The 13,600-nt window shown below is 32.6% G+C and overlaps 1 non-coding gene across 1 annotated transcript; it reads right to left on the reverse strand.

The window, feature by feature from the left end:
* Nucleotides 1-515: 515 nt before the first annotated feature.
* Trnaa-cgc lies at nt 516-587 on the reverse strand. Its single transcript has one exon. It is a non-coding gene; the product is annotated as a tRNA-Ala (tRNA).
* Between the last annotated feature and the right edge of the window lie 13,013 nt (nt 588-13,600).

The following is a 13,600-nucleotide window of genomic DNA, read 5'->3' on the forward strand; positions in this document are numbered from 1 at the left end:
ACTTTGATTTACTAAGTAATCCCGTATTAGTCATTGACAAATTGGTATTTACAAGCCGTTGGCACTTAAATCGGCCTATAATCATTGATAAGGACATATCATACAAACTTTTTATCAGTATTAGTCAGAATTTCAGCAAAAAGGAACATTAATATGGTATTAATATTTGGAAACATGAGAGATAATATTTTTATCATTATGCATGGTTCACCATTTTTTGTTTTTATAATTTCTGAAACAAAATTATATCGCTAACAATTACAAAATATGTATTTAAAACAACTACATATGTTTATGCCAATAATAATATATTTATTGTAGATTCAAATAGTACAAATTAGGGTTTTAGGACATTAATAACGTAGATACTTATTTAAGTTACAGTTAGTAACTGTAAGATAATTTGTATCAATACATATGTATTATAAAAATGCAGATGGTCTAGATAGGTTATTACTAATTTATTTCAACACCAACGTACCTGCAAAAGCTTTCACAATTGGCAAAAAGATATGTGGAGGTGCTGGGATTTGAACCCAGGACTTTCAGCATGCGAAGCAGACACTCTACCACTGAGTTACACCCCCGGTATATCACACTGTTGAAATAGTGGACATAGTCAAACTATCACAAATTACTGTAGTAAGTTTTAGTACTTTATACTATATATTATTTAATGTGCATAATATTTTGAACAGTATTGATCTTTATTTTGATAGGTCAGACTATCATTACCTATTAAAATTTCAAAAAAAAGTCTTTATTAATCGAGCAAATTACATATAGGTACGTTTATACCAAATAAACAATAATAATTATAAATAAAGAAGCTTTAGAAATTAATTTTCCATCATAGATAAGCAACATGCAACTTCGTGTATCATGATATTATGTCACGTAGCTAGAGTTTGACTAATGGTAAATGCCTCCAACTCCCTCTTATGAGTCCTGATTTGTCACTCTTGGCCCCGGTCCCGTCGTTCTCTTAATTTAGTCCTCTAAGCTATAAAGCCTACTCCTATTTCTTTTTGGGCGATTAAAATTAATTGGAATATAAATAAAACCGTTATAATTCAAAATTAAAAACAAAATAATTACTGAAGTTAATGAAAGAAAACGTTCGGGCGCATTTCACACAGTTTTTAGGACAATTTAGATGTTTATAATGTCGAAATGGCAGGTGCGTGTCGTATAAAAACTATTTTACTTTATGCTAAACATGTCCACGGACGTTGCGGCCTGTGCTTACCTAATATTTTTATGTACGCTTAACAGAGTTAATATCAGTAGAGCGTAAGCGTACTATAATCTTTTTTTTTGACAAGAAAAATTGTTCTCTGTACGGCCGTGGTTAGGAATTTTGAGATATTTAATTTTAGCATAAACTATTATTACAGGGAATATAACTTCACCTTCTACATGCCTATCTAGGGAATCTTCCCTAGATAGTATAAAGATAAACCGTAACTATCTAGTTCCGGTCTTTACACTTATAATAGATTGAAATAGACGCGTTCCCTGTGATTTTATATAACTGGCGAAATGTAGGTGATACCTCCGCCTACCACTGAAAAGGGACGAGACGTGATGCTAAATTAATTTTTATGACAGTGAAATATATTTAGGGGAAAGTGGATAAATATCACAAAGACTTATAAGAAAGCATAAACTATTGAGAACTTTGCTTTGAAGCTGTGTAAATGAAACTGCACTTGACCTTGACATTTGCTGGAACGGAAGAGAGAGTTGTGGGCGGAGGTGCGGCGTGGGCGACGGCCCAAGATAATAGAAACACTATCTACCAACTTTCATGTTAAAACTAGGTTTAAAATCGACCCTAGCAATAAGGTAGAGCGCAATTACCTCGAATGTTTTCGTCAAAACGTAAAAATATTTATAATTAATTAATGAAATCAATGTAATCAATAGAAAATAAATTAGTTCATTTTTGTTTGTGCCTATTCGTTATGTGCGTCATTTAGAGTCATAGGGGTCTTCAAATACGTAAGTTAATAAATATTTTGATTGATAAAAACATAGACATACTATCTTCGTCCATCTGGTGCTAACCCTACTCCACTACATTGTTAAGGATATTTGAATATGATTCATTTCTTTGAAAATTACGAGGACTCATTTCCGACTGAGCATGGATGTGGGTGAAAAGATTTATTCCCTTTTTTATTTGGTCTTTATTTAAAAGGTACCTTGAATTTTCTCAACTGAAGGGTTACATACAAAATACCTTCTTTATCCTCTTTAATGCTTTTTTAGGTTTGCTTCATTCCAGATTAGAAGTGATATCTATAATGTCTAGTTGCATCAGCTGTTAACGATGTTTTGAAATACTTATGCAAATGGACTATTATAGTCTTTAATTAGATAAACATAGCATAAATCTTAGTCCTATTAATAGGAGTTAGAACATATTAATTAATGCTTTGCAAATTAACCGATTAATGATTATTAGCATTAATTAGACATGGTTCATTAAAATATTATCTTATTCATACTAATACTTACAATGAGAAGGTATATAGAGTTTTGAAGAGTATGCTAGAGTCAAATATCGGAAGCATAAGAACTTTGTGTTTAGCATAAATAGTAAATACCCGACTCGACCGGGTTTGTACCACGGCATCATAGAAAACTGGTGGAAAGTGGAACCTTACCATTTCGTATAAAAAAATATACGTACTCTATTAGCGTCTGAAGATGTAGCTCTATGTTTAAATATTTAAAAAGATTGTTTAAAAAGTGTACCTAGTCAAAGAGCACGGAATAGTGAATATAATAAATCAAAATACTCCACACGTTTCTATTTTTTGAATAAAAATTTAATTTCTTCAGTGTCACGGTGGCGCAGTAGGGTACCGGACTCATTTTTGTTCTTTACTATTATCAAATATTTACATAATATAAATTATAACACAGAAGGAATTATTAAAATCCGGTAAAAAATCAACAAGTTATAAGTCTTTGAATTTCGGTGGAAGGGGTAATTAACAAGAAACAGAAAAGAGACGAAATATCCACATGTGACGTCATTGGGAATTACAACGCGTGCGAAAGAAAGAGATGAAGCGATATCCCCACATCGCGCCCACTTCTGCACATTACAATATTTTAAATATGAATTACTCGCTCATTTTTTAACCAATTTTTATGCAGTTTTCGCAGGAGTGCTTCTTTTTCGTATTATTAACCATTACATATAGAATAATGTATAAAATCAAGCATAGGCCGGTCCCCTGTTGTATTACGGTACGACTGCAGTGCTGAGGTCTCGGGTTTGGTATAGAGTTTTTCTACTCCGTATCGGCACGGAGTCTGGAAACGTGTCCGATATGATGAGAGGCTCACCCCTTATCACTCATTATGGGGCGGAATATAGACAGCGGAAAAATCACAATCAATCAATCAATCACATCACTTGCGAGTTGCGGCTACCCCTAGGAGGTAAAAAGGCGTGTGTGTGTGTGTTAATTTTTTCGATAAAATCATTGTAAGTTGTTACAAACGTCAAAGAAAATTAATTCTTAAATAATATCTATGAATTACGTCTATTACTTCGTCGTCAAGTGAGTTTGTTTTTGTTACTTATTTTTATTCGCCTGTATTCAATTCAGTGTTTTGCAACTAGGAAATTATTTGTAAGTGTATACGTAAACGTTTACTTAATCATAACCATTCAAAGCTAATTTTGAACTTCAAGACCCCGTTTATTTATGTACATTCGTTTTACAATCTGGACTTTGTTTTGTCGCGTGTCACCTTGGTTAATGTGAGTTTTGTATACGGGCATAGTGGCTCTACTGCACCTGATGGTAAGTGGAGTGGAATAGAATGTTGACTGACAAAAGATTACCCCTCGACAGTCGGCACAATTATGCCGGCCTGTTGGAACCGGATATACACAGGCTGATTCCAGAACGACATACGTGGGCCACTATAGCGGGTTTTAATACCTAGTGTACGGTGGTCGCTATCTGGGCGGAATTGAAACGTTATTTAATGTTTAATACTGGTAACATCTCTTTGGGTGTTTTGGGTATGTTTTGGGTTTACATCTGGAATTTCTTGCTTTTCAGGTGTACGAGATCAAACATATTCATATTGGCATTTTTGGTAGATGCCGTGTTATTTTAGCAGCTGTTATTTTTATAGTAACGTAGACCTTTTCAGCAGCAAGTTGACATCGCGTATGTGACGATTGACTATAGTTATAGAGAGTTTCTTGACCAGTAGTTCGCAATCATATTGATTAGGAATGACCAGGCAAGCCATACAAAGATGAACGACACTTATTAGATATATAATTGAGTAGTATGTAAGTGGCATCATCATTATAGAGGGTTTGTGTACACCCTGGCTGTGATTTCCCTCAATTATTGTATCGCATATTTATACTGTTAATTTATTAGTGGAAGCTTGTAATTAGCAACTTAATTTTACCTACAAATGTCATTTACTTTATTTGTTATTAGTCTGTAAGCTTTCCTTAAATAAAATAAAATAAAAATAATAATAATGAACATGTATACAGGGCATTTTGACATCGCGTTACTAAATGAAACCACAGACTTTTCTACTTGGAAATATCACTTTATAATAAGTTATTTGAGTCGTAGATATAAAATAAAAATGTGTAAGTTTCGAACAAAATAGATATTAATAAAAAGTCATTTTAATTTTACGCGCCCTAAAGCCACTACTACTACTCTAGGGGAATTCGTTGCAATGGCAACATCATACTTTCAGTCAGAAATACACTTAAGAACACGTCATATTCGTATTAAACTACAAAATGATCAAAAAATCAAAAACTAAAATCAGGTGTTTTGGTGAAAATATTAATTATTAATGCATGATTTTTGGCACAATGTCAGCAAAGGTGAAGACGAGTATGTGGTTTCATTTAGTAACGCAATGGCAAAATGACCCTGTATATTTATATTAGACCTGATTAAAATTATATTCAATTGTATTATTATCAAGCCTCTTATTTTAATCGCATTTATGGAATGTAACACTAGAGCTACTGGATTGCTAGTAACCGTTTTGCCTGAGTCTACAATGATTTGCCCGTCATCGAATTCCTCAAAGGGTGTCGTTATTTTGATATAAAGATTATACAAAAAAATTACGCTGTGCACTAAAACCATATTGCGATGATTCTCCGAAAAGAGTAAGAAGATAATGGGATGACATACCTTGAAAAGACGATATTTTTAATGAGCGTTGTAATTAATGCTCTAATAATACTACTAATTTAACCGAATGTGCAAAAGTTGTGAAGGCGTTGGTACCTATAACACAAGATAAATCTTATCTTAGGTATCAGTGTTCTAAATACCTATTACTTATTTTTTGTTATAATGCATTTTACAACTGAACGTATTGTGAGTATCTGCGACATACAATGTTTTTGTTGAAATCAATTTAAAAACATGCTAGTCTTAGCTGGAAGTGAGCGCCTGCCCACAAACAATAGCAATATTACAAAGACTGTATAACCAAGTATTGTGCGGAGCTCATTAGTCATACTCATATTTTGTATGAGATATAATGTTTCATAACGCTTAGTCATTCGAACTGGAGTACAATGCTTGCAGATTGTATAAGCAGAATGGGAAAACAACACAGGAATATAGTCTTTAATGATAATAATAAAATTTCCTGTGAGACAACCTAGTATTGACTCAGATTCTCAGATAGCTTCGTAGTAAACCACGTGTATCACTTCATGCGGTCATAGATATCGGAATAGAGATATCTGATATTTTTTAAATTACAAATCTTAGAAATTCTAGAATCTAGATCGTTGAAAATGCTAGTGCTAGTGTATCGTATTACTGAAATACCACACGACACTTTGAATGTGAATTTTGATATAGATTCAATCTTATACGTATCTATTTTAATATAAACCCTTTTGTTTTCGAATAAAAACATAAGGAATTATATTTTTATTTTTATTAATTATAATTAGACATGCAGTACATTTATTTGGCCGTGTAGTAAAAATATTACTAATACATAATACGTCTGCAACAACCCGCTGTCCATTGCCGATCATAGCAACATACATAATACCTGGCCGAATCTTGAAATTGGTATGCATCCAGCGACTTTCTACAACCTTTAACACATCATCTCCACAGTTTACACCATATTACATTGTCTTATTTAATGTGGAGGAATGTGTAAAATATTTATAGTCATCAACAATTTTGAATTTAAAGTATAATTCTATGAGTCCACATGAAACGACGTAAAGTATTATTAGTTCGTTTCTAATCTCATTTCTGATGACAACGTGCTACTTCTAAAAATTGTGACGGCACATCCTGAGTACAAAAATCTTTCTGACTCACCTATAACTAAGGAGTATGATCAAATTGTAAACACATTTAATAGCATTGGTAGTACACAAAAATCGTTACTCACAAAAACAACATGAACACGATAAACTATGAATTTTCCACTAGACCATTCAAACTTTACTTGAACGTTGATATTTTCTTGCGTTAGAATTTGTATTTATAGAAATACAATCTGATAATATTCACGCGATTAAGAAATAAAAGAGAAAACATAAACAAACGTGCAAAAACTTTACATAAAAACAGAAGCTGAGAATATGCAGATTTATTATGTATTGTATCCGATAAAAGAAAAACTTAACAAAAGTTACATAAATAATGAATTTCTAAAATGATTACAAATACCACAAATGTTTGGATTTGCTTACAATTTTATCTACGTATTTCTACATTAGGATTGAGACGAGAAGCGATAACAGACCATCATGAATTCCATGCTAAAAGAGTCAGTGCGTAGTGGATTATTAGCGTTTTTTATAAAATGAATAATCTCTAGCTAAGAATGATGGACTTTCGCTAGTATAGTGAGCCTTCGAACAGGTCTTTGAAATAATGTGTCCGCAATGCCAATTTAATGTCGCAGACTCATTGTTTCTCTCTTTCTCCGAAAAATTACTTTTGCACTAATTATTTTATGACCAAAGATTATTATAAACTAGTCAAGTAACATTCCTACCTTCAGCTTTTAGCGAGTACGTATTTATTGCATGTCAATAAAAAAATTATCACATGAATCGGAAATTTCGCATGTTATTTGTATGCAATGTGATAGTTATTCAACTCTAATGTAATAACTATATAATTTACAGTAACATGCAATATAAAGACCACAATTAAGTATAATAAATAAAGTAATGTCAGATTTTATCTTCACTTGTAGTTTGTAGTGTTTTATATATAGTAATTCGCAATTGATTAATTACAAAAGCGTTTAATTTGCCCTTTACGTTGTAAGAGAATGCAATTTTTAGTCAAATATGCGTAAAGTAATGTAAACTAGTTAAATAGCAACTGCATTCTGTAGTTATGTACATGATTGACTACATAAATTTCGTGGCAACAATGTGGCAATGCTATAGCATTGTAGACCTAAACTTCCTTTAGTAGTTATTGGACTATTATTATTATTGAATAATCCGATTGACGGATCAAAATCTGCAATATATCGTTGAACATCGCGTAAAATCCGAGTCATCCCGCACGTTATGCGATTAACAGAGTGACACAAACGCGCAAAGTCAATGACGCGTTCATTACATGGATGTCAAAAGTAGCGAAAATATTATACTGACATCATCTAGGTGCGTCATTCGTTTATATGGACATGCTCATAACTCCGCTTATTATATTAACAAATCGATATTTTCCATCTAAACTGATAATATTATGCGAGAAAACATGTCTTTTTATATGTTTGTAATGGATAAACTCCAAAAATATCTATCTGATTTTGAACATTCTTTTACGAATAGGAAGCTAAAATACCTCTGAGAACTATAAGTTACTTTTTATTTTGGAAATTGGCGTTCATTGGTGAAGCCGCGAGACGAAGCTTGTTGAATTTTAATAATATGACGTCATAGGCCTAGGGGCGAGGGATGGCCTTAGGAGTCCAACTAACAATTGGTTTTAGACTTTTCAAAGCTAACAATCTTCCGTTATTTTTTTTAAATGAATATAAATATCATTCAATGCAGAATTTCGTTGTTACATATTTCGACCTCCCTCCTCCGATAGTAAAACCTGATTACGTGCATACATTACATGAAATGACTGTAATATATTTAATTTATTTTTATTAAAATAAAACTATTTTACGGATTTTATCGCGGTTTTTCATACTATAATTTTCACTCGACGTTTCGAAGACTTTACAGTCTTCGTGGGGCGGACTCAGGTGTTGGTTATACGCAAAGTCAAATTTAAAAAGTTTGATATTTGTAAAATGTAGGTAGATATTGTAACCTTAACTTTGCGGATGACCAACACATGAATGGTCACAATTGAATGAAAATTATAATATAAAAAATCGCGGTAAAATCCGTATAATAGTTTATTTAATTTCTAAAATTCGCGTAGTCATAAGAAATCATTACATTTTATTATTATAATTGTAATTTAAAACTTTCCAATCTTTTATCAAAAGTCTCAAGTAACCTTTACTATAAATGACTGCACATCAGATGATCTTGGATTCATTTTGTCATGTAATGAATCAAATTACTGTTTGTAGCTATAATTTAGTCCTTGGGTTATTGCTTTTATGTGCTAAAATTACAGCAATTGCGAAATATTTGCAACAAAAACTTAGTATATTATACATTATTACCAAACTTCTGGAAAATTACCTGTTTTTTACAGACGTTAAGCTCCTGGCTAATATAAATTCGTGCGTCACTGACTTAACATATTTTAAATATGGGTAAAAAATATATTTTGTATGTTGTCTGTTAATAGAAATTTCTAGACTTCGGTACATGCGCATTGATTTATTGTAAAATGTTATATAATCGCATTTACACTTAATAAACATAGGTGTATAAGCGCCTTGTATTCTGATGTCGCACGACTGCTGGAAAAAAATGACTTTAAGGTGGTAGCTCAAGGTCCATTTTCATACATTTTGTTTCGGCTTTAATCTGGGTAACTAAACAAGTATTGGCAAGTAAAGAATTTAAATTCACGTTTAGTTAGTGATTAGTTCTCGCAGTTGAAAGAAAAATGTAAAAATAATTAATAATCATGGATATTTCGGCCTTTAAAATTTAATATGACGAAATTTTAAAGGCAGAAATATCCATGATTATTAATTATTTTTACATTATAATTTCAACTGCGAGAACTAATCACTAACTAGACGTGAATTTAAATTCTTTACTTGCCAATACTTGTTTAGTTACCCAGATTAAAGCCGAAACAAAATGTATGAAAATGGACCTTGAGCTACCACCTTAAATATAATTAGTGAAATCCTTTTTTATTCGGAAGATCAGCTTCTTTTTCTATAAAATTTCGAATTGCTAATCGTAGGCGTATCATTTCTGAGTAAATCGATTTGTTATATATACCACTACGCTTGTTTCTACTACATATAGGTGTGTACAAATTATAAAATCGTTCATTTTATGTCGATATACTTATTGAATATCTCCTAATTTACTTGCGTATGTATATGTATTTAGGCATATACAAACGTTACATATAATTATAGATATATTATATTGTGCAAATAGGCTACATGGAGGTAGGTTCACTCTACTTAAGCCTCTATTTAACTTTCTTAAGCCTATCTCTACATTTTTCCGAGATTAAGTATACTGCGTCATATAAAAAGCTCTGTTCTTTACTTGGGGAAAATACCTCAGGAAAGGGAACGATCAATGAACACAAATCCGAAATACGTACTGCTTTTGATGTCTTTCAAATTGGAAAATTAGTTTTCTAAGATTTTTAACGTCACGAGTACACAGTATCTAACCAGACTTGGCGTATTCTTGCATATAGGAGATATATCAAGCAAGTACATTTCTCATTATTAAAATGGAAGTTTGCAAGAATATTGATTATTTGAATTGTTGTTTTGCATTTTTTTGGTGGTGTAGTATTACAGTACGTCTACCTTATATAATGTTATTCAGTTTTCTGTTCAATATGAGCTTGGAGTCTGGAATCGTGCCCGGTCATCATAATAGGCTCGCCTTCTATTACATAGTATCTAATATAGCTGGGGAAATGCGGCTGTGGTATCTTGTTTACTCAAGATGGTAAAAAATGTGGTGTTATGTATGTCTAGAAGTTTATTTATAACCAGGATTTACCGAAGGAATGATAATCAACTATTATGGACAGAGACGAGAGAAAAAACACTATTTCAATGATTATTAACGTGTTTCATTAAACTTACAAAGTGTATTCAAATGTATGAGCACGAGTTATTGATGGCAAACACTTCATTCATGGAAAACTCCTTATATGTATTTGTTTCAATACTTAAGACTACATGACGTATATGTAGTGTGCGATTTATCACGTATTTCTATGCTAATAACTAAAAATAAAGTGATAATCATTTACGTCTGATACTGTAAAATTTTGGCTGTTTTATTCATACATGTTATGCAAATTTTATAGACCTGGGTCACTTGCATCCGGAATAATAATTTCCGATGTGAACATTAGGTTGATTCAATCATCTTTTTTGGATTTAAATTTTCAAACAGCCTTGTAAGTCACATCACAAGCAAGAAGATCGTAACAGGAAACACCCGTATGACATAACAGAGGCGATGAATGCTCCCAATCTGTGTAGATCTAGACGTTTCGCCGGCGCGGCTAGCGGTTGCCCGGTAATCGCGTTACAATTTTAGTATTGTGTTCGCGAGCCGCGTGGGAAGCCATTACTCATAATAGGGATGTGGATGCTTTTTGTGTGCATCGAACGATGCGGATACGGCTTGTTAACAACAAAACTTTAAATACGTGACCTAAAATGCGATAGTAATCTATCTGGCTTTATCACGGTCAAATTGATCCTTTAATCTAGGTAATAATGCTAGCTATAACTTGTGGTCATTCATCTATAACTTTAAAAGATAGCTTTTATTTTGCCTTCGATTCTACTTCGATCGTCCTTCGCTAACTAAACTAAGTTAGTTTAGCTTAGCTCGCATAGTTGAGCCAGTTTTTCTTACATGGGCGTCCACCGCAAACTATGCCACATGTATAAAACTCCACTATGAGGGCTAAGCTAAACTAATTTAGTTTAGTTGGCGGTGGACGATCGGCTAAAGAATATTTTACATATTTTTTAGGAACCGGTGCCAACTAGATTTATTAGAAAAGTTGAAATGTCAACTTGACAGTTCATGTCTTGAGTTAAATGCGGTTATTCAAGTTCACTGTCCGATTTATGTATAGCGTTGCGTTAGCTTACGTGCGAACTATTGAATTATATCTCGCGAAATTATTGCCGGGTATGTCGTAGTTTATATTTTTTTCTTAATTTATGCCATGAATTGCCTACACCCTTGTACACGTGTCACGAAAAAACTATTGCATGGAATAGAATGCAGTTTTCGCCAATGTATTGCTAGAGGCCTAAAAAAAATTACAATACTTTATCTATCACGTAGACGAAAAATGTTGGAAATTAAAATAAAACCTGGGAAAACATAGGGCGAAATATTCTCGGAAAACTATCATGCGGTCGGAACCGCGAGCAAAAGCTGGTTGGGAAATAAATATTATATATAAATATTTTATTACTAAAGTCAAAGGTGTGTGCCATTGGGTTTTGAACCTGCGGACTCGGTCTCGGGAGTCCTGTCTTGTTTCTTGCTTCTTTGTGAATTATCGCTTGCTTTAACGGTGAAGGAAAACATCGTGAGGAAACCTGCATACCTCAGAAGTAGCGGAGGCCCACGTTGGGCACAACAGTGGGACAGTATTATTATTATTTTATTTTTGCTATTTTTAGCTTTGATTCATTGCATTTTCATTCAATCATTCATTCATATTTGCTGTACTTATAATGAAACGAGCCGAAGTTCTAAATTGACGTAGCAATACATAATATTATAATATTGTTTAATATTCCATTTACGTCATTAGATATAACAATGAGGTAAAATGTAGTTTGTTAAATTATCAATAGTAAGTACTGTATTAGTTTGTTGTATTGTTCATTGGTTTTGAATTATGAAAGACTGTAATTATTATATTATATTTTCATATGTTGCACATTTTAAGACTTTCCTTTAATTACAAAAAAATATAAGTATACTAAGTAAATAATATATTCGCGGCCATATGCCATAAAGTTAGATAGATAGTAGAGACGATTATAATATAGCTACAATTTTGATTTGCGCTTTTCAAACATTATTAAATAAAGATATATCAAGTACTTATCACTAATAAAGTACTAACGATAAATTCTCAGAGTTAACGACGAATGCAATCTCTATATTTATTAGATCATAATAAGTATTTAGGACTGGAATTATATAATCAAATGCAACTCTATTCTCAATAAGGGACTGAAGAAATTCCGGAAATTACGACATTGTATAAAATTATTGAAGCGGAATTAACACGGTTCGATAGTTTAGCGTCAGTGTACTTATTTTAAATGCGGCGAGGTGCGGTTGCAATTTTTTATGTGTAAGTTTTTATCTATTTATTCTTGTCTAATTGTGTTTGTTTTATTACAAATGTATTGTTATATTTTGCCGGAAATCAAGGAAGATTTAAACAAGACTGCTAGTGGTAGGATATAGTTTATAGCCGCCCGGATAGCGACCACCGTACACAAGGTGTTAAAACGCCATAGTGGCACGCGTAAGGAAGTCGCGTTCCAGAATCAGCCTGTGCATATCCGGTTCCAACAGGCCGGCATAATTGTGTCGACTGCCGAAGGGTAATCATGTTTCGTTATTCGACATTCTATTGGACCCTACTCCACTTACCATCAGGTACAGTGGGGTCACTTTTCTGTGCTCATATAAAAACTATGGTTGGTCAGTTTTTTTTGTCGGTTCAAATTTAGTTTCAGACTTCTAAGCTTGAAGTTTAAAAATGAACTGTCAAAATATCTAAATTTCCCTTCGTAAGGCAAGCCTGCAATGTATACATAATGATTCAGTTGTTTAATATAAAAATACTTTTGCTATTGTTATAACTGCAGGACGATTCAAATACAGTTTAGGGATGTTTTATTAACAAACAATCGATACGGACAAGTGACTTGTTTCCCCACGTGTATTCATTGTCTTTATAAGACAACATGACCAAATTCAGACTTTCACGGTGGGGGTCATAAAAAGGGAAAAGAAATCTTGTACTCATCTTGACATTTGAATTGAATCACATGATTAAGATGTTATTTTTATAGGATCCTATAGGGTGAGCAAACGTGATTTTCTGTAATAACCAACCCAGAAGTCGTTAAAAATTGCCGAGATGTGATTGGTGTCGGTTGAGGAGATAATATTGCATATAACAGGCATTGTTGATGTTAAAATGAATAGCTATGATTATAATTAGTTGTTTTTAAATTAAATATCTTATTTTAACACAAGTTGTTAATTTCAACCGAAGAACCTAATTATCTATCATACAGGAATGAGGAATATTCACGTGAAAATAAATTATTATTACACATTTGGATCATATTATCCTGTGTGTCAGTCATAATTTGTTTTAGGTTACGTTTT

The sequence above is a fragment of the Manduca sexta genome, chromosome 25, assembly GCF_014839805.1.
Source record: "Manduca sexta isolate Smith_Timp_Sample1 chromosome 25, JHU_Msex_v1.0, whole genome shotgun sequence".
NCBI lineage: Eukaryota > Metazoa > Arthropoda > Insecta > Lepidoptera > Sphingidae > Manduca > Manduca sexta.